Source organism: Macaca fascicularis, chromosome 11, assembly GCF_037993035.2.
Source record: "Macaca fascicularis isolate 582-1 chromosome 11, T2T-MFA8v1.1".
In the NCBI taxonomy this organism is placed as follows: domain Eukaryota; kingdom Metazoa; phylum Chordata; class Mammalia; order Primates; family Cercopithecidae; genus Macaca; species Macaca fascicularis.
In genome coordinates, this window is record NC_088385.1 from 104,439,613 (window position 1) to 104,465,377 (window position 25,765).

Consider the following 25,765-nt stretch of genomic DNA (forward strand, 5'->3'; position numbering starts at 1 on the left):
AACCAGAGAGAAAAAATTACGTTATTCTTATCTTGTCATTACTTACCAAAGCTTAGCATGTGGTACCGATCACTGCCCACTAACCATATGTTAAGTTCAGGATATAAGATTTCACTGATGGTCTTATAATTCTCATACTTCTGTGGAAGAGGTCTTCCCAGGAATGTGGTAGGGATCCTTACCAACCTCACTCTGCAGCTCCTGCCCCTCTGCTAGCCCCTTCCATTATAATCTATGAAATGCTTATTTATTCAGAAAGAAATTTTACCCCCACCTTTGCTTCAAAGGCTTCTTCCACTTTCCCCAATTAAAATGTCTATTTTCTGTGACAGCATCATTTCCTTAGAAATTGCCTCCATTGAAAGAAATCCTGTTGTTCACTTTATCTTGAGCCAGTTGTTTAGGAAGAGGGATGAGCCAACTCTTACTTTCGACTGATACTCCTATATCTTTGTTTTGCCACTATCTCTTAGCAAAATGCTTCCTCTTGAAAATGGATACAGTCTTTTGAAGAGGACCCAACCATCTAGGACATACCAGTCTTGCCCAGAAACTTCAGTACCTAAGTTCCTTCTTCACTCTGTTCCATATTAGTACCCTCATGATGGCAACATCTGTGTTGATGACTTCTAGAATCCTGGTTTTGTTTGTTTTCAACTATGATAACCTGCCTATCTACTATTCCTTTTTCTCTTGCATTCTTAGTCTACTTCTGCTTCCCCAACTTCTAATCATTCTTTCTCTTCTGAATCACCCAAAGGTTTTCTCAGCTTTACGTGCTTTGATTTGTTCACAGTATTTGACACTATTGACCGACCTCTAGGTTGTGAAATTGTCTCTTTCTTGACGTTTCCGTGCCCTGCTTCTTTTAATGTCTCTTTCATTATCCGTTAGTTTTCTCTTCCTCCTTTTCATCCATATTAATTTAACGACAAATGTTTGTTGATGTTTCCTGCATGTCAGGAATTGTGTGAGTTAATGAGGATTTAATAGTGTTTTCTTTCCCGTCCACTTTCTGTCTCTCCACTATTTTCCATGGCTGTCTTGTTTATAATAATGGCTTCAACAATTGCATTAATGCATTTTACTTTGTAATTAGTATCATTAATTCTAATCTGTTCCATCTCCAAATTCTACTTTTCCAAATGCCTTGTCAGCATTTCCAACTTTGGGGCCTTTCAAAAGCCAGCTTATCTTCTTGATTTCCCTGTTTCTGGTAATAGCATTGCTGCCAGGCCAACCACCCTAAAACATCGTGGTCTTCCCAATTATCAAGCTCTATCTATATTCCTTCCCAATCAACTTTTCTAGTTTCTCTGCTGCTTTCCTAGATCTGTCATTCTGGTTTAATCTGACTACCTCTTGACTATTATGATGATCCTCTACATGGTTCTTTACTTCAATATGCATCCCAATCAATCTTCCTAAAGAAATCCTGTGCTTAAATTATTTTACTGTCTTCCTATTTCCTACCAAATAAATCCAAGGGCATTGCATAAAAACTCTTCATATCTGGTCTTGGCATATTATTCTAGACTCTTTTGAATATTTATTCCATGTTCCTGAAAAAAAATCTATAATGGCAGAAGCCTCTAGGTTTCTGTTATTTTCTGTGTCTAGAATATTTTTCTCTGCCTTTGCAAATCCTATCCAGCATTGTCTATTTCAAAGGTAAACTCCTCCATTTAAGTGTTATCTGATTTACCTAGTTATCGTATCTTCCTTCCCTGAACACCAATAGCTTTGCTTCTTTCTTCTTTCTGCCATTTTCCCTCTGTACATGTCTGTCTCTTGTGTCCAAATTTCCCCCTTTTAATAAGGATATGACAATATTGGATTAGGGCCCATCCTAATAACCTCATCTTAACGTGGCCCTATCACCTGCAGAGACCCTATTTCCAAATAAGGTGATATTCACAGGTAGTTGGGGTTACAACATCAACAGCCCCTTGGGAAACACAGTTCCACTCATAAGAGCTTCCCATTTATAGAAACCATAATCTAGATGCAGCAATGGGACTAACATAAAAAATTGATGAACAATATAAAAGAGTATGTATTTAATCATTACACTGAGTGACATAAACCCTTAAGGTATGCTAAGGCAATACAAATTATGGCTTGCAGGGTCAAGAAAAGCTTCATGGACAAAGGGTGATTTGAAGGTGAGCTTTTTCCTTAAGTACATATTATTCCTAAATAAGCATATTTTCTATATATTGTTACTGGTTAACATTTTGAAATAGATTCAGATTACTCAAGCTAATGAGACAGCTCGAACAATAGGATCAGGCTGTTAATGCAGCATGCAATAAATGTGTGTTGCAAGGAAGAAGTTTCCAGGGAACAAGAATTGCTATGGAAACCTGATATATCATTAAAAATGTAATGAATAAATATCATCAGGGTCTCAGATTCATCACACAGAAGAACTTCAAGACTGGGATAACAAAGTAGTTCTCACACTGATTGCTCAATGTTTTGTAAGCTAAATCAGTGTGATTGTCCATTAGCAAAAAAGGTAGTAATATTCAAATAATCCAGGACTCTGTAAGGTGTATAAAAACTCCTTCAGCATAGGCTTTTCATTTACATCACTGCCATTTTTCAGAAAATATTAATTTTAGCTGTAAGAAATAGTTATAACAATAGACCTGATTATATGCTTTCCAAAAGAACTAATATTTTGCCAACTCTTAAGAACACAATAGACACTGTAGTATCTTGGTGTTCAAGTATAATATTAAGAAAGGGAATCTTTTTCTTACTACTCTTTCTTGCTGTTATAAAATCCATGTTCCATACCCCACCTTTTCTCTTTCTCTCTTCTCATCTTTGTAACTCACATATGCTTTAAGATGTATCTTGTCATTTGTTCATTTATTGAACCTAATTGTACCTGTCTCTGGAGAAATGAGGCAGCCACTATACTGCTCTCAATGTTAAATAAAACCAGCCTCTTGGGCTGCAGACATGGAAGGGCCAGTTTGGGAAGAGGTGATAGAGAAAACATTGTGGACAAGCCACCCCTGTTACTGCTTCCATCAGATTTCATTCCAGTAGCCACTTTCTGGATCTCCCATGTGATATTTACACTTTCTGTTCTAAGTTTTTCTGCACCCATTTCCCATGGGAAGAATGTGGAGGCAACACCAGCAACCTTTATGCCCTTGCCATGCTCCTCCTACCACAGGGCCTTTGCACGGGTCATTTCATCTCTCTGGAACACTGTTACTTCCCATTTTTCCTAGTTAATTACCCATTAGTCCTTCAGATTGCAGCTCCAGTTTTACTTTCTCAGGTAAGTCTTCACCTCCGTGGTCACATTCCCCTCCAACAGGCTCTCATAGCACATACACCTTGTGTTCATTATAGTGGCACCCGTATGACAATTTGGTTAATGGAAGCTGCATCATGGCACTGACTATGTCTATTTTTACTCACCGTTAAGTTTCCAATTCTGGCACATGGTATGGTCTTAATAAATATTTATTAAATAAATGAATCAATAGCTTGTGTTTCCTGGATTACACTTAAGAATTTCTGAGGCCAGGCACAGTGACACATGCCTATATCCTGGCACTTCAGGAGGCCGAGGCAGGAGGACCACCTGAGGTCAGGAGTTTGAGACCAGCCTGGTCAACATGGTCAAACCCCGTCTCTACTAAAAATACAAAAAGAATTAGCCAGTTTTAGTGGCAGGTGCCTGTAATCCCAGCTACTTGGGAGGCTGAGGCAGAAGAATCGCTTGAACCTGGGAGATGGAGGTTGTAGTGAGCAGAGATTGCACCACTACACTCCAGCCTGGGTGACACAGCGAGACTCTGTCTCAACAAAAAAGAATTTCTGATTTAGATGCTTTGCACTGGCACAGTGTGTTGGCAATTAGTGCGATGTGTTCTCACAATCTATAGTCATACCATTGGTGGCTGTTGAAAAATGAAACATTATATTGCTTTCTTATTTCTGGTAGTATGTTTTGTAAATTGCAACACACAATTACAATATCACTGTCCTTGCTGATATGTGTTTCTCATTATATAATGCACACAGTTGTTGATATAATGTAGCTAGAAATGTTCTATGGAGAGGAATACTAGGCTTTAATGGTTTCTGATGTAGGTATGAATGATTACCACTGTGAATGCAGCTGAAAAGTGGTAATAGATATGCAGAAACATTTCGAAGTGCAATTAGTTTTTTAGAATTCTGAGGCCATGCCAGTATTTGGCAGAAAATATTGATGCCATGAACTGTATGGATGTGAGAGGTGGGAAGTGATAGTATATTTGCTTTCTTTGGTATGGTATTTTGGAATCTCAGAGAAATAACGTTCTCAAGAAGCTCATAGTTGGGAAGTGGTCCATATAAATGTTTCTAAAAATCTGGATTTCTAATAACATAGCCCCACACACAGAGAGTGCATTCTTCTGTAGTCACAATTATAAGGTAGAGACAAAAATCATCCCAGTAATCTACACAGCCATGTGTAACCTGGATGCCATCCTCCAGGTTAACTTCAGTTAACCAGCCTCTAACTTCACTTCCTACTGCTCTTTCCCTCTCTCATCCCTCTTGCCCCATGCCAGCCACATTGGCCAACTGACTGTTTCTCCCTCAGGACTTTTGCCTGTGCTGTTCCCTCCTCATGGCATACTATTCCCATAGATAACCACATAGCTGGCCCTCTACTATCCTTCCCAGTGAGGCCTGTTTTGGCCATTCTGTTTAAAACTGTAACATCTGCCAAATGCAATGCCTGCACTTCTCTCCCTTTAATTTTCTCCCACACATCAAATACTATCTGATACTACTATATATTTTACTTACTTATCCTGTATTTTTGCTGCCTTCTCTCACAAAAATGTAAGTTCCTGGAGAACAGAGATTTCTTCACTGTTTTTAGTGTGTCTTCTTCACTGTCGTGTCTCCAGTGCATAGTGTAGCTTTGATAAGACCTGACCTGACTCGTAGTAAGAGCTAACCCATAGTAAGAGCTCAAAAAATATATGTTGAATAAATAAATGAAAGCACTGCATTGAAGAAAAGGGGGAGATACATAGGCTTTGAACTCTGTCTCTGCCATTTACTTTTTGTGTAATCCCAGGCACAATATCTTCTGTGAACCTTATCTGTCGAATGAGGAATATCTCTGTTCATTACTGTCTAGCATTGTTCTTGTATGTGTCACCTCTTCCTGAATTGTAGAAATGAGACTAGTAATCACTCCTCTTCTTCTCCAGGTGACCGTGTAGGCTGGCGTTCAATAAGTGACAGACGTTGTTATCAGAAAGGCTTTCTGGAGGAGCTAATTTTGAGTAGATAGAGATTTGATACATGTGGGGTAGTGTTTGCTATTGTTATCATGCTTAAACACAGGGTCTGCTCTGCGCAGAATGAAATAAGAGTGTTGGAGCAGGCTAAGAATCACTGAGCTATTTAGAAGAGAGCAAGATGAAGAAGGACTTGTGGAAAACCAAGACAATCTTAGGAGGCCATGATATGACTAAACATCAAGTGGAGAAGATGCTTTCTTTCTACACGTGTGGATGTTTGGAATTAGGAAAATCGAGTCACAGGGCTGGGAGGTAGTGTTAGGAACCCTTCTGGGGTACTAGAAATGTTCTCTGTATTGAACTGGGTGGTGGTTACATTGGTGAATCCATATGCTCATTTATGAGTCTGTGCACTTTACAGTATGTTAGGTAAAATTCATCAAAAGTAAAATATGTACTTTACCATATGGAAGTTCTACTTCAATAAAAAAGCAAAACCATGTCTATGGCTATGTGTGTGTGTGGTGTGTGTGTGTGTGTGGTTCTAAAAAAACTTAGCTAGCAATGATGAGATGATGATATCAATAGCTATGAAATCACATTGAAGCAAGACATTTATCATTGAAGAATGGCATAGAGAAAAGAACTGGGACTCAAGAGAACAGAAAGATGATGGTACCTCTGCTTGGGCTGAGGAAGTGGGGAAGCAATGCTTTTTGGGCTGTGTGGGAAAGAAGAGGAGGCTCAAGGGAGCTTCGTTGGGGCCATTTAGTGACAAGTTTCTGCAAGGTGGACTGTGAAGCAACTTCCAGTAAGAGAGTTCTCTCTAAAGTTAAAAGGACGACTGATAATGCTGCAGACTGTGCAACTTTCTGCTCTGGACCCGTGAAGAGAGTTGTAAAATCTCCTTGTAGAAGTTGGAGGAATTTTTTTTTTTAGCACCGGAAAAGAATGTGGGAGAGCTCTAGAAATTCTGGCTTTCTAAAGTAAAACTTATAGTACCAAATGTCTATAAAAAAACTTTTATGAATAGTTTGAGACTGATTTTATTGCACAAAATCAGAAAATGGCAGAACTAAAAAAGATTTCAGATGCCGTCTGATTGAATAACTTCATTTTCTAGAAGCTAAGTTTCAGGAAGTTATGGTGCAGCCACAGTGACACAGCTGGGTCACATAAAGCTAAAGAGAACTTAGAACTCAATAGCAACACCAGGCACAGTGGCTCATGCCTATAATCCCAGTACGTTGGGAGGCCAAGGAGGGTGGATCACCTGAGGTCAGGAGTTCGAGACCAGCCTGGCCAATATAGCAAAACCCCATCTCTACTAAAATACAAAAATTAGCCGGACATGGTGGTGGGTGCCTGTAATCCCAGCTATTCAGGAGGCTGAGACGGGAGAATCACTTGAACCCGGGAGGTGGAGGTTGCAGTGAGCTGAGATCATGCCATTGCACTCCAACCTGGGTGATGAGAATGACACTCCATCTCAAAAAAAAAAAAAAAAAAAGAACTCAGTAGCAATTTGCTTTTAAAGATTCCCTCCCTTTCTCCTTTCCTTCTTTCCTTCCTTCTCTCCCTCTGTCCCTCCCTCTCTCCCTCCCTCCATTCTTTCCTTCCTTCCTTCCTTCCTTCCTTCCTTCCTTCCTTCCTTCCTTCCTTCCTTCCTTCCTTCCTCCCTCCCTCCCTCCCTCCCTCCCTCCCTCCCTCCCTCCAGTATCTCAGTTCTTCTCTCCCTCCCTCTTTTCCCTTCTTTTTCAAATTGGGAAGTATATTTAGCAACCCTTTTAATAACAGGGTGAATAATTACTTTTTAGACATTAAGAAATTGTATTCATTTTAGTTCACTATAGTCAATACATTGTTATTGGACTCAAATTATTTAGTATATTGAAATGTATTCTGACTTATTTATCTAATTGGAACTGTGAAATAAAATGCTGATTTGTATTCTGTATAGGCTCTTGCTTTAAAAAGTGTAATAAGATTGTTTTAGGGTCAATAGCACCTTCACAAAAGGAAAGCAAAATGACTAATATAATCTTAAATAAGCTATTCAAACAAATACAGCGGCACACTTTAATTTCTTTAATTCACACTAAGTTGTTAGAAAAATTACTAATGTTCACAGCATAGGTTCTTACTTCTGGGTCTGCAAAACTAAAACAAAAAGAAATGACATGACAATATTGAAAGAAAAGTCAACAATTATAATTTTCAAACTTAACCTAGTCATTGTCAGTTAAATAACCAAAGAAGTGAGTCAGTTTTGAGATGCGTCTTAGAACATTTTCAGTTAAAAGGGCCAAATTCATTTTTCATCTCTTCATTATAGCTAAGCTACAATTGAAAGCCTAAATATTATTTTTTAAATTAGTCATTATGACTAAAATTTAATAGACCATTACATACTACATTAAGGCTTACAATGATTCTTATTTCAAATATCTGAGCATAAAACTGATTATCATCTTTTAGTAAAAGAATATATCTGGTAAAAGAATTAAGATATTTTTCCATCCCTATAAGTGCATGTGGAGGAAGAATTTGAAAATACTTATCGCTTGAGCTTATATGAGGTTCTACCCCTAAACAGACTTGGCATCGCTTGTTCTATTCCCACGTGTGGTCTGTCTGACCTCTAAATTAGGAATTAAAAGAATAACAGGAATGTGGAAATGTGTTTTTTCTTTGATCCATTCTCTGATCATAAAGGAAACTGGGAATATGGAAATGTGGTTTCTCTTTGATGCAGGTTTTAATTAGCATATTTATAAGCAGTGCAGGGAGTTCTTACAGAGAAATAGAGATGGGAGGAGTCTCCCACCCTGGCACTTCTTGGGTTCTGATGTATCCAATGTGGAAAATACAGAAGTGCTCAGCTTTCATGGCGGGGTTCAATCAGAGAGTTAACAAGTATTTATCGAGGATCCACGGGGCACATAACTTTGAAGGGCACTCCAGGCATAAACAGTAACTTCTTACAACTCAGCTCAATGGGTAGGAGATTTAAGTGTGGTTAAGAGCTTCATACTGACAAACGTAGCTTTATTTACCCTTAATCCAGAAAATGGCATTAAATCTGATATTATGCCATTGTTGCTGTGGTAGTATTCACAAGGTTGGTATGGAGATTTGCCCATATCCTGGGAAGTCCACATCTGTGATGTCTCCTGGTCCTGGTGTGAGTATTGAATTATCATTTTTGAGTTCTTCAATTCCCAACATTAAGTGGAAATCTCTGTTAGTTATCAGGATTGTGCCTCTAGAAACTCAAAGCGGGCCATGTGTCAGCGACATCATAGGTTTCTAACTGGATTTAGTGTCTACACTTCTACCTCCTCCTCCGTTTCCTTCTTTTATTCCTAATACCACCCTCCTCCTCAAAACACAGCTCAAAATGCTCACCCAACTTGACCGTATGGTGATTAACTCCCACTCTCAGTTAGGTCAGGAATCCTCCTGTGGCCTTGCCTCCATGTTGTCTGAGCCTGTGCTGCCTAATTCTGGAATTGCAGTCTCTCCTCCTTGTTTCTGTAATGTGAAAATCCAACCAAAAAGCAGTGCGATATGGAGCAGTGGTTCTCACACCTCAGTGATAATCTTTTTTTTTTTTTGAGACGGAGTCTCGCTCTGTCACCCAGGCTGGAGTGCAGTGGCGCGATCTCGGCTCACTGCAAGCTCCGCCTCCCGGGTTTACGCCATTCTCCTGCCTCAGCCTCCGAGTAGCTGGGACTACGGGCGCCCGCCACCACGCCCGGCTAGTTTTTTGTATTTTTTAGTAGAGATGGGGTTTCACCGTGTTAGTCAGGATGGTCTCAATTTCCTGACCTCATGATCCACCCGCCTCGGCCTCCCAAAGTGCTGGGATTACAGGCTTGAGCCACGGCGCCCGGCCTCTCAGTGATAATCTTAATCACCTAGGGATCTTTTTTTTTGTTTTGTTTTTTGTTTGTTTGTTGGTTTCTGGGCCAAACTGGTAGAAATTTTGTTTTCAGTCAGTTTGATGATGGGTCAGCTTTGAAAAGCACCATTTTTCTGTAAAGCCCCCTTCATGGAATGTGGCTACAGAGCAGCAGCGCTGGCCTCACCTGGGGTATGTTACATGCAGAACCTCAGGCCCCACTCACCAACCAGAGTCAGCATTTTAAACTGAACTCCATGCATAAACATATGAAAGCTGGAGATGGGCTTCTGTGAAGAATATTGACCCTGACTCAGAAAATCTAGGTTGTGCTTTAAAAATTGCTGTTAGCAAAATGCCACCTAGGACATGTGCTTTAAACTTTCTCTACTCATTACTTCATAGGAAAGAGTGAGAGCAAGAGTGAGAGAGAGAGAGAGAGAGAGAAAGAAAAAGAGAGGGAATTGGTCTAATCTTATTTTTGAGGATTCTATTTCATTTTAAAGAGGTCTTTTAGTAACAAAAGTGAAGAGAAAGATAGTTAAGAAAAATGAAAATGTCAGGGTGTGTGTGTGTATGTGTGTGTTATATGCAGTGTATGCATTGTGTGTACATATGTGGTATGTATTATACATGTAGTATGTATTTGTAGGGTGTGTGTGTATGTGGTATGTGGAAAGAAATAATTCCATTTTCCACTGTATTAGTTTGCTAGTGTTGCCATAACAAAGTATCCAAACTAGGTGGCTTAAAACAAAGACTTTTATTCTCTCACAATTCCAGAGGCTGGACGTCCAAAGTCAGGGTGTTGGCAGAGCCACGCTGTCTCAGAAGGTGCCAAGGAAGGACCCATTTCAGGCCTCTCAGCTCACGGCAGTTCCTCGGCTCACAGCACCATAGCTCAATCCTCCCATGGTGTTCTTCCTGTGGGCTTCTGTACCTCCAAATTTTCCCATTTTTTAAAAGACATCAGTCATGTTGGATTAGGGCCTACCCTAATGGCTTCATATTAACTTAATTACCTCTGTAAAGACCCTATCTCCAAAAAAGGTCACATTCTGAGGTATTGGGGGTTAGGGCTCCAAAACATGAATTTATGGGGAATGCAATTCAACCCAGAACACCCACAATGACAGTGCAAAAGAGAAGAAGAATCTGGGGGGCCCTGAACGCCCCTCACTGTCATCCCATGCCCACCTGGGGTTAGATCAGAACTACTGTGGAGAGACAGCTCCTGAGCCTCCCTGTTCCCTGGCCTTGAGGTCACACCAGCCTAGGCTGATTATGCTTAGCGTAATTCGAAAAACACAAATCCTTCCGTTTCACTGACTTTTACTTCCTGACCTAAGTGAATGGAAGACCAAGACAAATGATCTTTGATGGACTACTGGCAAGGTTTATTTCCACTAAAAATCAAACCCACCATAATTTCTTTCTAATGGACCAACGGATCCCTGATGAAGGCCTACAAATCTACCAGGCCCTCAGTTCTTACGGCTTCAGGAAGACTAAAACGTCAGCTATTTTCTTTACTAGGCACTCCGTCAGAGTCCCCCGGGTCTGATTTTATTATTGCTGTGTCCGTGAGGTGTGGTCTGTGCATAATCTGAAAAAGTCAACTGCATGCTGAACAACGTTGATTTAAAGCAAAACACCATGGACGGACTGACTTCCCCAAATAGTAATGGGCTCAGAGAAAGGCAGTGAAATGAAGCTCAAAGTGAGAAATGGCTTGGATTTGAGCACCTCCTATATTTGCAGAGCCTGAGGGGACAGAGATGAATGGTGCTACCCAGTAGGAGAAACTTCCACCTTGAGAGTATTTCTCTGAGAGCCTACACAATTACAGTGAGCGACTCACATCATGGGGTAAAATATATTCATACTAAATTTGTCAGTGACACTTGCTTTAGTGCACTTAAGTTCAAGGTGATGTTGAAAATTTGGAGAAGTGGATACATAAAAGCAAGCAGAGGTTTCAGTGGTAATTCATGTAGGAGAATTCAAACTTTGTAAATATGATTTATTGATGGGATTGATTTTGCAAAAGAGCGATAACTATCAGGCTAGGTGGAGTGAGCAGGTGAATGCAGAGTGTGGAAATGTCCTATTGTGGAGTAATATGTGCAAATAGGATGGACCAGGACTAGCATATGTGTTTTCAAACTTTTTTGACCATTACTCATAGTAAAAAACAATTTTACATTGTGACCTAGAATATGTACCCTCACATATCTATAAATATGAAACAAAAGTTTGCAGAATAATACTCATCTTTACATGTGAGACTCCATTTCTTATTCTATTCTATTCTATCCTATACCATCCCATCCCATCCCATCCCATCCCATTCCATCCCATCCCATCCCATCCCATCCCATCCCATCCCATCCCATCCCATCCCATCCCGTTCCATCCCATCCTATTCTGTCCTATCCTACCCTATTCTATTTGCCTTCATTCCTTTTTATTTTCTTTCAATGTTGGCATGCTCTGCTGCATTGGTTTTATGACCTACCTATACGTTGCAACCTGGAAAGGATGAGATAATTATCACTCTACACCAGTGGTTCTCAAGTGGACAGGGGTTAAGGAGATTTGATAATATCCAGAAATGTTTGAAGGATGTCACAATTGGGAGGGTGCCCCTGGAAACTGGTGGGTAGAGGCCAGAGATTTTATAAAACGTCCTACAATACACAGGACAGCTATGAAGAATTATCCCACAACGAAGAATTATCCTGCCTGAAAAAGCAATAGTGTGCCTGCTGGAAAATCCTGCAATATACTTAACACTCTTCCAAATATTCCTTAGAGCATGATTTTCAGTCTGGTTTCCTTAGAGACTTAGGAGCTCTGCAAAGTGGTTCAGGAACCACTCCAGGTGGCAAGAAGTGGGCCTCTCACCACTCTCACCACTAGTCAGAGGAGGCTGGACTTTAATTCATAGGGTGACCAACTCATTCCAGTTAGCTTGGGACTTCTCTGGTTTTAGCACTGAAAGCCCTATGTCCTAGGAGCTCCCTCAGTCCCTAGCAAACTGGGACATTTGGTCACTCTATAGTAGATAGGACAAGAATAGTTCTTAAAAAAAAAAAAAAAAAAAAAAAAAAGAGATTTTGCTTAAAATAGGAAGAGAAGGATGTTAAAAGCAACTGCTTGCAGAAGCATAAATCTTTTGATGGAAGGGTGTTGAGAACTTGGAGGAGACCACTAAGACATTCCTTTTAAAATGTTATTAATAATTTGGGGAACAGTCTGGAGAAGAAATATTAAAGACCTAGGTTTCTCTCCCTGAGCTTAGAACCCTGGGGAGAGGAAGACCTTAATCACCACCTTCATGGGAAGGAAGCAATGCTATTTGAAAGATGTTAAGCAGCTGTTGTCTGCTCCTGCATTTGACAGGTTAAGAGGAATTCTAAAGAAATATTAAGCAAAACTTCTTGCCTTAATAAAATTTTTGAAATATCTTGTTCTGGATTCTTCTGAGGAAAAATAAGACAAGAATCTCCATTTTAAAAAATACAATTTTTTTGAATCGAGTTCTTCCTATAGGCAGGGAACTTGTAGCCTCTTGAGCTTCCTTCAATTCCTAATTCTATGAATGACTTAAATCTTTATCTGGTAAGTGCCCTGGACTAGTTGCATTCTGGAATTAATGAAAAAAGACATGAACTCTGTCCTATAGGAGATGACATTCCCCAAATACTCAATCAAAAATCAACCTCATGCTTTTTTGGGTCATATCTTCTTGAAAGTGTCCCTGGAGGGATTTTTTTTTTTCTATTCCCTGCAAGCCAATTTATTGTGGCTACTCAGGTAGTTTCTTTCAGACCTCAGAGCTACAACTAATTAAACTTCAACATGTTAGTACCTGACCTCACTGTCTGACCTCCTTTCAGTGCCTTTTGTTATATTTTGGTTCAGTGTTCTCATATATCCTTAGCAGAAGGTCAACAAAATATTTCAGAACTATGATTAATAATATAGCTTTTGTTCTTTAGAAAATTTTTGAAGGAATAGTAATCTCTCCCCAGTGACTATTTGCTGCCCACAGTTAAAATTGTTATGTATTAGGATTACTTCATTTTGTTACAGGAAAGGGGTCTCAATTCAGACCCCAAGAGAGGGTTCTTGCGTCTTGCACAAGAAAGAATTCCAGATGAGTCCAAAGAGTAAAGTGAAAGCAAGTTGATTAGCAAAGTAAAGGAACAAAAGAAATGGCTACTCCATAGATAGAGCAGCCCTGAGGGCAGCAGTTTGCCCATTTTTATGATTATTTCTTGATTATATGCTTTAAACAAAGGGTGGATTATTCATGCCTCCCCTTTTTAGACCATATAGGGTAACTTCCTAACATTGCCATGGCATTTGTAAACTGTCATAGCACTGGTGGGAGTATAGCATTGAGAACGATCAGAGGTCACGTTCATCGTCATCTTGATTTTGGTGGGTTTTGGCTGGCTTCTTGACCACATGCTGTTTTATCAGCAAGGTCTTTATGACCTGTATCTTGTGCCAACCTATCTCATCCTGTGATTTAGAATACCTTCACTGTCTGGGAATGCAGCCCAGGTCTCAACTTCATTTTACCCAGCCCCTATTCAAGATGGAGTTGCTCTGGTTCAAACACTTCTAACAATTTGACACTTCCTTTCCCCAGAAGAGATTGTAATAACATTTACTCTGGTCAAAATGGAGTATTTGCCAAAGGATGAGGAGAAGGAAAGCATTCCTATATGTAGAGTGTCTCCAATCCTTTTAAAAATAGAAACTACAATTTATCTCCCTGATGAGTTGAGTTCTTGTGTAGAGGGTGATATGTTGGTGAAATCTGACTCAGGAAGGCTGAGGGCTGCTCATGGAGATGGGAAGCTCCAGAAAAGCTCATTAGAGAGTGCTCAGCTGCTGTGGCCTTCGCTGCCCCCATCACAGACACTTCTGGGGGATCTACAGAGGAGGGTGGCTGGGGGTTGGGGGTTCCCAAATGAGGCTCTTCCACCAGCTTGTCAAGATGTTTCTAGATGTAAATAAACAGTGCATTCCTAACAAGGCTACACCTCATTTCCTTCCCTTAGGAATACAGAGGATCTCTCTGAAAACTCAGGAACTGTGACACTGTGTTTACAGTATTTTAATTATTATAGACCCATTTGCTCAATTGAAGAGGCCTTGGATAACACTTAAATACCTGAATGGTCTAGCCTTCATTCAAAGAGTCGCTGAGCTATAAAATACTCATTTGCCAAACCCTGTTGTTTTAGACCATTAGTTACTACCGAGATCCATAATGATTTGGCCATTTCCAGTAATAAGCAAAAGAGAGGCGGTTCATTATCTTTAGCACCCGTGACTAAAATTACTTGTTACAACTCTTAACGAATGGTTCTATTTGCTAATGGTTCTTCCAAAATGAAACTTGTTTTGTAAAAGAAGTCATTTTTCTTCAGATAACAGCAAATATATTTTGTTCTACAATACACATTATGTCCTCGGCAAAAATTGAATGTAGAAATCTTTCTTACATTTCATATAAAATATCAGCAAGCAAAGTTCGTCCTGTTTGAGTGAAAAAAAAAGTCACTGTGCAAATAGTACCACACAAAGTAATGGCTTTGTTGCAACTTGCTTTCCAGGTAGAGTGCAATGGCTCAGCACAGACACTTAGGAATCAGGTTGGAAAGAGGGTGAATACAAAGAGAATAAAGATGAGTTGTAGATTCAGGATGATTGGTAATTTGCTATATATGTCTTGGCTGGGAAAAAATAACTTGGTATTTACCATGGGGTGGAAGGTAAATTTTGAGAGTCTAGGTTGGTAGGAGAGTGAAAATAGAAGAGAAGTCAACTAGTTTGACTACATATTAAATAGGAATGGGACATCTGCAAAAGAAACAAATAAAGAGGAGGAGAACAGAAGGAAAGGAAAGCCAGGACACTGGTGAGGAGTTGGGCTCTGAACAGCAGAAGTGATGATCATTTTAAGAACAGAAAGCTGAACGTTGAATTTTGAGAGTCTTCTGTAATATAAGCTCCCTCACTCTCTCAAAACCTTTCATAAAGTCCAAAGGGGCTCTTTCACCCTACCACCCCCTCCCTTTTTAGAGCACTTCTACTTTCAGAAGCTTTTATATAATTTATGTTTGTTTATGGTCTGGCTTTTCTTACCAAATGAGGAGATTTTGTCCATTTTGTTTCATGATATATAGTCCAAGGATCTAGGGTAGTGTGTGACTCAGAATGGATGCTGATAAATATTTTTAAAAGAATGAATACATGATTGAATGAGAGCTACCACTATCTTTAAGGCTTTCAGCAAAATTGGGACAGACCCAGAGGAGCCTGTTAGCCTGCCTAATGTGTCCTTATTTAAATCCACCAGCTGGTATCATCCAAAGGTTCCAGTTACTTTAAAGTTCTAACAGTCCTCCCTTTTCCCAATTTTCTGTTTCCCAGTAACCTAGCTTATACTTACATAAACCCATTGTCTCTCTCCCTAGTCCAGGTGCATGAACTACATTGCATACTGTTCTGTTTTATGAGGATGAGAAATACAAATGAAATCCTAAGTCCCTCAATTGACTGAGCAGATGCCTTCTTGGCCAAGGGGACCTCAGTGTAACCTTGAAAACTGAGCTCTGGGCCATGACAGGATGGGGAGGTCAGAACCCCTCCCTTGCTAACCACCATTAGGCTTTTCTCCTTGAGGGCTAAACAGAAACCAGCCCTTTAAAGAGGCTCCCCTAACTGATATCAACCAACTGCCTAATGCTGACCCTTCTTTCTTGCCTGATAAGAGATCACCAGTCTTGGAGTGGTTCTGGCCAGTCTACAGAGAATGCACAGTAAGAGTCTTTGTGTCTTCTGCTTCACCTTTTGATATCAAAGGGCCAAAAACTCTACCCTTTGATCGTGCTAATGCTGCCATTTTTTGTACATGGGACCCATGAAGGGGCATGAAGCTCAATTGCACATGCATACATTTCTCCTTTCATAAATGTTCAGAACTCCTCCTATCGCTTATTGAATATGTATATTTCACCACCCAGTTCAGCATAAATTCCTGTCTTATTCTGCCAACCCTCAAAGTATCTGTTTCTGGCTTCTGACAGGAGGCTATATTTCCCAGCCCGGCAGAATGGCCACCCCGCCAGCTGCAACCCTTTATGAGAAATAAAGTTCTCCTTTCCAAATTCATTAACCTCATTCTTCAGTTGGCAAAAGGCTTATGGATTTGTAGATACTGCTAATTTAATTAGAAATAATTTTTTTTTCTGTTCTTATTTATTAATATTTTATTAGTATTATTATTTAGCCTCACATGAGCAGTGATATTTTCTCCAGCTCTAGAATGTGGAGGAGATTCACACTAGACTCTCACTACATCAAATCCCACATCCTGCCTCCTGGTTTTTGACTTTGGACTCTAAAAGCTGACAGACAACCTATGCATTGAACTTTCTTGGTGCGTGTAAGTTGTTATTAGGATGGCAAGTAAAAATGCTTTCACAGTCCAGGATAATAATGTAAGCTAATGAAGTTGGTCGGCCTGAAACAGTTGGGAGAGGTAGGGTCTGGGTTGAATAAAAGAGTGCTTGACTCATCTGAAGGTATTCAAATTTATGTTTTTAAAAGCTATGCTAGCTAAACATAATACATGTTTATTACCATATTGGTAATGCTGTTTTGTAATTATAATTCCTAATCTCAAGCATAATGGGATTCAAAAACTAATTTTTTTCATAAATCTAATTTTTGTATTATAATTCCTTCAAAATTGTTCTGCTAATTCTGGGACTCATATGAATATTGTGAGTGAATATATATATATATATATATATATATATATATATATAGAAAAATTTTTTCAATGGAGTTGTGTAGCACATCTGTGTATTGTGGTACAGAACAAGGAATATATATAGGGGATTATAAGACAATCTATGAACTGAAATCATTCAGCAAAAGCATGAAATTGGAGCTAGTGATGAGGAAATATATAAGCTGCCACTCTGTCTCCAAAATTTCTGGAGAGATCAGTAGGGATGAGGCTGTCCCACATGTGACACGTGATTTGACCCAATTTTGTTTGTGATTGGTTCAAATCCCAGCTCCCCCCTTACAAGTTGTGTGACCTTGGACAAGTTACTTAACTGCTGTGTGTCATGTGACCTTATCTGTCCAGTTGGGTTCATAATGGTAGGTGCTTAATAGTTTATCATTCAAAGGGGCATTGTGAGGATTAAATGAGTCAAGGCACACAGACCACTGAGAACAGGCACTGACACTGTAAGCATATATAAAAAGCATTCATTGAATGATTGATTATTGTTATTATATTTTTATTGTTATTCAAAAGGCAGGGGAGCTCAGCTGACAGATTGTCCTTACTAACCCCTCTGTCTTCCTTGTTCCATATACTTGTTTGTTTAGAGCAATTATAATGGGTGGTACTGATCATTGTAGCTCCAGTTATATCTAAATATCACTTATGGTTATGCCTTTTTCCTATAGAGAATTTCAAGGGTGTTGTTAGTGTCTTCTTTATAAGTGACTGAAGTACAGGAACAATGCCTACCCCTAGACCCGGAGCACTGATACTCCCAAGTCTAGCATTTTTGAAAACCTAATGCCAAACCCAGCTGGTAGTGTCTCACACCTTGGTGTAACATGGTAGGTCCTCAACAAACCTGTTGAATACATCATCAAGGACCCACACTTCCTAGTCAATAGAATTCTTTCTCTTGGAGATTTGATTAGAATGGTATACTCAGTATATATCTCCTAAAACAGCATTGCTGGTGCCTTTAGTTTTGCTGTCTCTGGCTCTGTAGCCTGAGACCTGATTACACCTTCTGTCAGGAACACTTAAAAGCATGCCCTTCAGCTAATAACCCTTAGATGTCATGCCAACCTCTCTGCCATCTGCTTCATTTATCTCTCTTGGGTACCCCAAACCACCCCCTCCCACACACATACAGGCACATGTACACACTTATGCACAACATAAACATGAAACAACATTCCAGTCCTCTTCCTTGAACCAAAATAAAACAATCCCCTTCCCTCCTGAAAACAAACCCTCCAATCCCCTCTACATATCTACATGTGATAGCAGATACACGCTGACGTCATTGGCAAACCAGTTCTGTAAACAGAGAGACTTACCTTCTCTTCAAACCCTTGGAAAAGACAGAACTCACATCCTATAATTAGAGATAAGGTTACTCTCCACTAGGCTGTGTGCCTCTTTCTGAAACTGCTCAATCCTTTCAAATACATTTTTAGGAGTTAAATGAAATCAGTAAAGTTCTACATGGGTTGGGGTATATTGGAAGAGGCTGTATGGAATTTGTGTCTGACTTAGCCACCCACGGCTTTGAGATTTCAGTCTAGGCTTCCTGAGCTTTGGATTTCCTCATGGCTGAAATGGGAATAATGCACTCATTTAGCTGTGAGTGGGAAAAGAGAGACATGGAAATGTGCTAAGCAAATCGTTGGTGTTATTGCTGCATCCTTAGATGAAGAGTGTTCCTGCCCAGCCAAAGGCCAAGGACCACAGCAGGGCTATTAGTCAGTGGCTCACAGTTCATAAGAATAGTTCATGAGTTGGTAACAGGGGTTAACCTTTTTATTTCTGAAGGATTTTTCCCTAACACACTCTCTTTCTTTCCTTCTGTTTCTCTCTCTCTCGGCCCTCAAGAGCATCATTCCCACTACATCCAAACTCAATTACAAAAAAAGTGGACTTGACATTTTTGAAAAAGTATCAGCAACATGATATAAACGCAATTTTCAAATGTTACATAACCCTCGGGCATTAAGGAGTGATGCAGCCTTACCCAATCTCTCAAATAACAAAGATAAAGCAATCACAATCACAGAATCGCACAATGTTACTACTGGCAGGAATTTTAAAACCTGACAAATTTTAAATAACAAGGAACTTTTAGAAGATTCTTAGCAAATAGACCAACACAGCTAAGATCTTAAAGAAATTTTCTAAAATCTAAGTTATTTCTTCACACATATTTAAATGCACAGAATTTCAGGAAGCAGCAAACCATTGTTTTGAGAATAAACTAGCCTGTAGTCCCGGCTACTCGGGAGGCTGAGGCAGGAGAATGGCGTAAAAACCCGGGAGGCGGAGCTTGCAGTGAGCTGAGATCCGGCCACTGCAATCCACCCTGGGCGACATAGCGAGACTCCGTCTCAAAAAAAAAAAAAAAAAAAAAAAAAAAAAAAAAAAAAAAAGAAAATAAACCGTCACTAATTAGCATATCTTGAGTATTTACTGTGTGCCAGGCACCATTCCAAGTGCTTTACATGTATTAATTCACATAAGCCTTATAACAACTGAACACAGAATCTTGTGCAAGGTCACAGGGCTCATAAGGGGCTGAGCCAGGATTTCACTGGAGACAATCTGGATCCAGCTTGCTGTTTTCTAGTGCAGACAACACTACTGCTAACTAAAGAATTTGTAGCGTGGTGGAAGCCACTGCTCAATTTTCCCCTTTTTGTGTAGTAACAGTATCCCAAAGTTCACTGGGGTACTGCTCAATTTTGGACTACATCCGCAGCCTGCTTTATAGTATTCCTTTATAACCCTGTGTGCCTTTGACTATGTGCTGGCCAATGGGATACAAGAGAAAGTGTTGCCTGGGAATCCCAGGAAAACAGTTTAAAGGGAGCCAATCCACTAAGAGGTACCTCCTCCCTGTCCTGCTTTTCCTTCTTCTGCAGGCTTACAACTTGTATGTGATTGTTGGCATAATCAAAAATGACACGATCTTGCTGTTGAAGCCATGTGCTGGGATGGTGGAGTAGAAAGCTACGAGCCCCTGATTCAACGCTGGTTTGTCTACCTCTAGACTTTTAAAAAATGTCCAATAGAAGCCTTTTTTAGCCTCCTTTTGGAGATATCCTTTGCCTATTTTTTCCTCTTGGTCTCTCTTCTTTCTACTCAATCTCTTCATTTTTCCTTCTCTCCCATCTCCTTCCTTCTGTATCTCATCTCTCTTTCATCATCTGTGGCTCTTTTTGTTTCTTTCTTCCCCTTATTATTCACCCCAACTCTTTCTGCTCTGTCTCTGGGTTTCTTTTCCAAAAAGAGAGCAAGTATAAGAATTAAGAATGCACATAGAAGATTATTGCAATTTATTTTATTTAATTACTTTATTTTTTTTTTTTTTTTTTTTTTGAGATAAGGCCTCACTTTATGCCCAGGCTGGAGTGCAGCAGTGTGATCCTAGCTCCCTGCAGCCTCAAACTCCTGGGCTCAAGCAATTCTGACTCAGCCTCTCAAAGAGCTAGGACTACAGGCACATGCCATCACTCCCAGCTAATGTTTTTATTTTTATTTTTGTAGAGACAGGGATCTCATTATATTTCCCAGGCTAGTATTAAACTCCTGGCCTCAAGTAGTCCTCCTGACTTGGCCTCCCAAAGTGCCGGGACTACAAGCGTGAGCTACTGCACCCAGCCTGATCTGTAATTTTGAATGCAATTATAGTAATTATATTTGCATGGCTGGATTATGGATGATTTCATTACTACTCTATCACGAATCATGCATTTTAATGTTATATGTGTTTTCAATAAAACATAATGGTAAATTGCACATTTATAATTCTAAAAATCAGTATTAGCCAGTTTGTATCTATTTATAACATTTATTATTATTTTTTAAATACCAGGTTACCATTGATGTGTGGCCTGGAAAAGCAAACTCATTTTAGTATTAGGGCAGAGTAAATACAATTAGAAAGTTAAATCTATTCTTTTAAATCATATAATGCATTTTAATCCCCCCAAACAAGGATTGTCTTCAGGTTTGTATTCTCCAGGCTGGTGAATGCCTCAATGACGGAGTTGTTTTAATTGAAAATTAGCAGTTGATTTATTTAATCCTATGAATACATTACCTAAAACCACTTTTGGTTATAAGAAAACAAAATGTATACTGAGATTGAATAGCATGACATACAATATAAGTACCTGCTCTGGTAGTTCATGCAGCATGAGGAACCAGTGACAAGCTAATAAAAAAATTTCGAAGTATCTTCTTTCATTTACTCCGTGGACACCTCTCTTCACAGAGCCTCAAAGTATTTTGTAGGTTTGAGAAAGAGAAATCACTTCTATGTTCTCCAGTTCTTAAAAAAAGAATTGTTGACCAAGGAAATATATTGCTAAAACACAGCTGAGAGACTTGACATAGTCTTCCCTTAATACATATTTTCATTTTTAAGGCAGTATCTAATTCCAAATATAAAAAAAGATATGCTTTTCCTTTTTTTCAGTGTCAGGACAAGGATCTGAGATATGATTTTTCTTTTAATGTTGACATTATGAAGGTTCCAGTAGAGACTTTGACTGAAGCAACAGAGAAAAGGAGAATCTAATTTAAATTTCTTAAAAGGGGAACATTCCTGGCAACCAAATTAAAGTGTACCTTCATTTCTAAAATTTCTGAAGTTTGGGCAAATAATACTCCAGCATTGAATACCTTGGGAAATTTGCATGAATTCTGATAGTCTTGTGCATGTATTAAATCATTCTTCAATGTAGACTTATTAGTTTAAGAGGGAAATCAAACATTTTCCTTGGTATTTAGCGTTCTTCAAGCTACCTGTGCTTTCAAGAGTGGTCTGTCAGGTGTTGCAACTTCATTAGGTCTCAAGATTTCAGCTGTTCTCTTTTAACCTTTTCATGCCACCCAATTTTTCTCAGAATGTTTTATTTTGCTATCAATGGCAAGGCTGGCCATTTTGCTTTGGGAGAAAACATAACCTGTAGTTTAAAGTCAGCTATCAAGAAATGTGATAATTAAGTTATGTTCTGTGAATTATAAATTGTATTGTGTCATCTAGGTAGTTTGGATTTTTGTTGCTTGCTCCTGTAGTAAATATCTCTCTTTTCCTTTTTCTCTCCCTTTCTCTTACAATATTAAAAGCCAGTTCAATGATTTCCTTATCTAAGGAGAACAGCTGTTTCCTGGAGGTTGGATCTAGTCTTTCCTTTCTAAATCAATGTCTGTCAGAGGGAGACAGAGATATGTGTATGACTTACAGGATTTGTCTTCATAATGATGAATGCTTAGAACATTGATTATAAAAATAAAATCTAGACTTTGAAAAGCAATTTAAAGCTCTGGTATCAGTCTGTCACAATCATTAAAAGTTAATAAGTGTATTTCTTTGGTTTCCTTAATCTTTCTACAGTCTAACAACAGTGTTAATGTGGAAAAGATTACATTTAGTGTGTGACAAACATTTTGTTTATTAGTCCCCAACTACTTAGCTTATTATTTAAATGCAGTCTATGATAAGTCTTCTTAACTAACAAACATGTGGAAAATAATCCAGATTCAGGCAGAATCGGAAGAGTATTTATGTGTTCTATACTTGAAGATATGTTAAGTGTGATTAAAGTTTTAAATTGTTACAGGAACATTTGTTTTCCAAAGAGATCAAAGTTTGGTTTTATGCACACATCTTACCACAGTTGCAGTTTATAATTATTTATCAAATGTCTGACAAGGCTAATGAGCTTTGTCTACATTTTCCAGCCCTCTTGCTAGAATTACAGTTTATTTTCTCCACTTTTGAAGGCTACAAATATGCATAAAATCACAACTGGCAGAATTTTCTCAAATTGGGGGAGTCTGTCATAAAGCAAATAGCTTCACAAAACACCTGAAGCTTAAGTTTGAAGTATCTGAAATTCAAAAATATCCTGTAATTATAGTTCGAATTTTCAAAGAAGCATAAGTTTTTAGATCTGGGAGGTTGTTATAGAGATTATCTCATCCGATCCCTATTTATTTTGTCAAAAGAAAATATTGCAGAAAAAATTCAACTGGGAAATTACTCTTAATAGAGCATTGACTTACAAACTGGAGGTACTAATGAAGGGGGGCCTCTCACTATATAGTCATATAGATGTTATATACCCAAATGTCTGCTGACCCCAAGAAACAGAAAACGTAAACTGGTTCCAATGATGGCTTCTGTGATTGGAAAGTCTAAGAATGTGTCAGTCAGTTTCAGGGTTAGTTTGATTTGGCTGCTCATTCATGTCATAAAGGTCTTGCTTTCTTTTCCATCTTTCTATATTGTTAGATTCTTCCTAAGGCTTACTTCTCATACGATGGCAGGATGCATTGGCAGTATTAGCTTTATATTTATGTATCATATCTGATCGAAAGAGAAAATCCTGGTTCTCTCAGAAGGATAGATCACCTTCTTCCCCAGAAGCTTCCAGAAAACTGTCTCCCATGCTTCATTTGGACCAATACCTCTGGCTGGAATCATTGCATAGGTTGAATTCCTCAAGCGTGAGTTTATCTGACAAGTAGGCAGGGAGATGGGTTACACCATAAACTTAACAATGGATTCAATGGTGCGTCCATGTCCTAGGGATCTGTGAAAGTTTAAACTTAAGAGTGATGACTTAGGATATCTGGCACAAGACATTTCTAAGCAGCAAAGCATTCAAGTTGTGGCCTGGCTGCTTCTAACAACCTCTGCTCCTGTTAGTAAACCATCTGGGTCTGTGCTGGAGTTGGAGGAAGAACTCCAACTCCAGGACTCCAACTCTAACTCTACCCTCTCCCCACCCACTCTCAACACTGTGCCGTAGTTACAAGGTAAACAACTGCAACTTCCATGGCTATCTATATACCTCCAACTTTTAAAGACCATAAAAGTAATTCATGCTCATTGTAGAAAATCTGAAAAATGTCTTCAAGAGTAATTTTTGCCAGGTACAGTGGCTCATGCCTGTAATCCCAGCACTTTGGGAGGCCGAGGTGGGTGGATCACTTGAAGCCAGGAGTTCAAGTCCAGCCTGGCCAGCACGGTGAAACCCTGTCTCTACTAAAATTATAAAAATTAGCCGAGTGTGGTGGCATATGCCTGTAATCCCAGCAATTCGGAGGCTGAGGCATGAGAATCGCTTGAGCTTGGGAGGCGAATTGCAGTGAGCTGAGATTGCACCTCTGCACTCCAACCTGGGTGATACAGTGAGACTTTGTCTCAAAAAGAAAAAAAAAGGTAATTTTTAAAATCACTCACAATCGGCCAGGCGCGGTGGCTCATACCTGTAATCCCAGCACTTTGGGAGGCCAAGGCAGGTGGATCACAAGGTCAGGAGATCGAGACCATCTTGCCCAACATGGTGAAACCCCATCTCTACTAAAAATACAAAAATTAGCTGTGTGTGGTGGTGGGCACCTATAATCCCAGCTACTCAGGAGGCAGAGGTGGGAGAATTGTCTGAACCCAGGAGGCAGAGGTTGCAGTGAGCCGAGATGAGTACCATTGCACTTCAGCCTGGGTCACAGGGCAAGACTCTATCTCAAAATAAAAATAAAATAAAATAAAATCACTCATAATCTCACTTTCTGGAAATTATGACTAGCCAAAGTCAACTAACCATGAACATTTGGGGTATCTTCTTTTAATCAAAGGTACAATATTGAGATTTCACTATGTCTGTGTCTTTCACTCTACCTATTTATTTTTCTATCTTCAGTTTTATATCCTATTTTACTTTTGAACCTGTATTAGAAGTCTCTCTCTGTAACAGTTAGAACCTTGATATTTCAAAGAACATTGAAGAGTGGAGTTACCAGGGAAACAATAAACAGTTACAGGCAATGCCTTGTTTCTCACCACGTTCTCTAAACCTTTTCAGTTTGCCTTTTAGCACTGTTGAACTGAAAAGGTCGTTGAGACTTTACTTCATGTCTAAATGGTTCTAAAAATTCCCCAGGGTTCCAAGACTTGCTGTGGACTAGAACTGCAATCAGTAGAGGTATAGAAACTGTCAGTTGCTGGAGAAGGATCCATTTGGAATAAGGCAGGTAAATGCACTAAGAGACTGCTGAGAACTGATTGGGCATCAAGACACTGAATTTTAGGTTAGTCTTGACTGCTATGCAATGTGTGAGTTGATAAACTACTGCAAATGCTCTGCAACTTCATTTTCTTATTTCTCAAGTGGGTAAGAACTCTTTTTTACCTTGTCAGAATAAAATAATTTAAAATGTAATAATGAAAGTCGTAATTATGTTTTCCTAATATATGTCCCAATGTCAATCTCATTATTTCATTGTAATATTTCATATTATTTTATTGTTTTACAAAGTGTTGGTATTGGTAGAGCAGATATTATTAACCCCATGTGATAGATGAGGGAAGTGAGTATAGACACATATAATTAATATTAGAATTGCCTTGCTTACCTGAGATATCAATACCAGTAAGAGCATTTGGTCTTAAGGATGATGATAATGATATTCACAATCACAATGACAACAGCTAACAGTCAAGAGAGGTTAAGTAACTAAGAATTAAGTTACCATGAATGCATTTCTAACATTTATTTCTAGAATCTGGGCTTGAACATTCAATTTTCTGTCATCTAGTTGAGCTGGTAAAAACTGTTTAAAAATAATGTTTTTTTTCTGATATTTAAAAAAAAAACACATTCAGTAAAGACAATGTAGAAAATACAGGAAATCAAAAGGAAAAAGAAAAATATCACTCTAATTGGTTTTCTAATGTAGAAAACCATT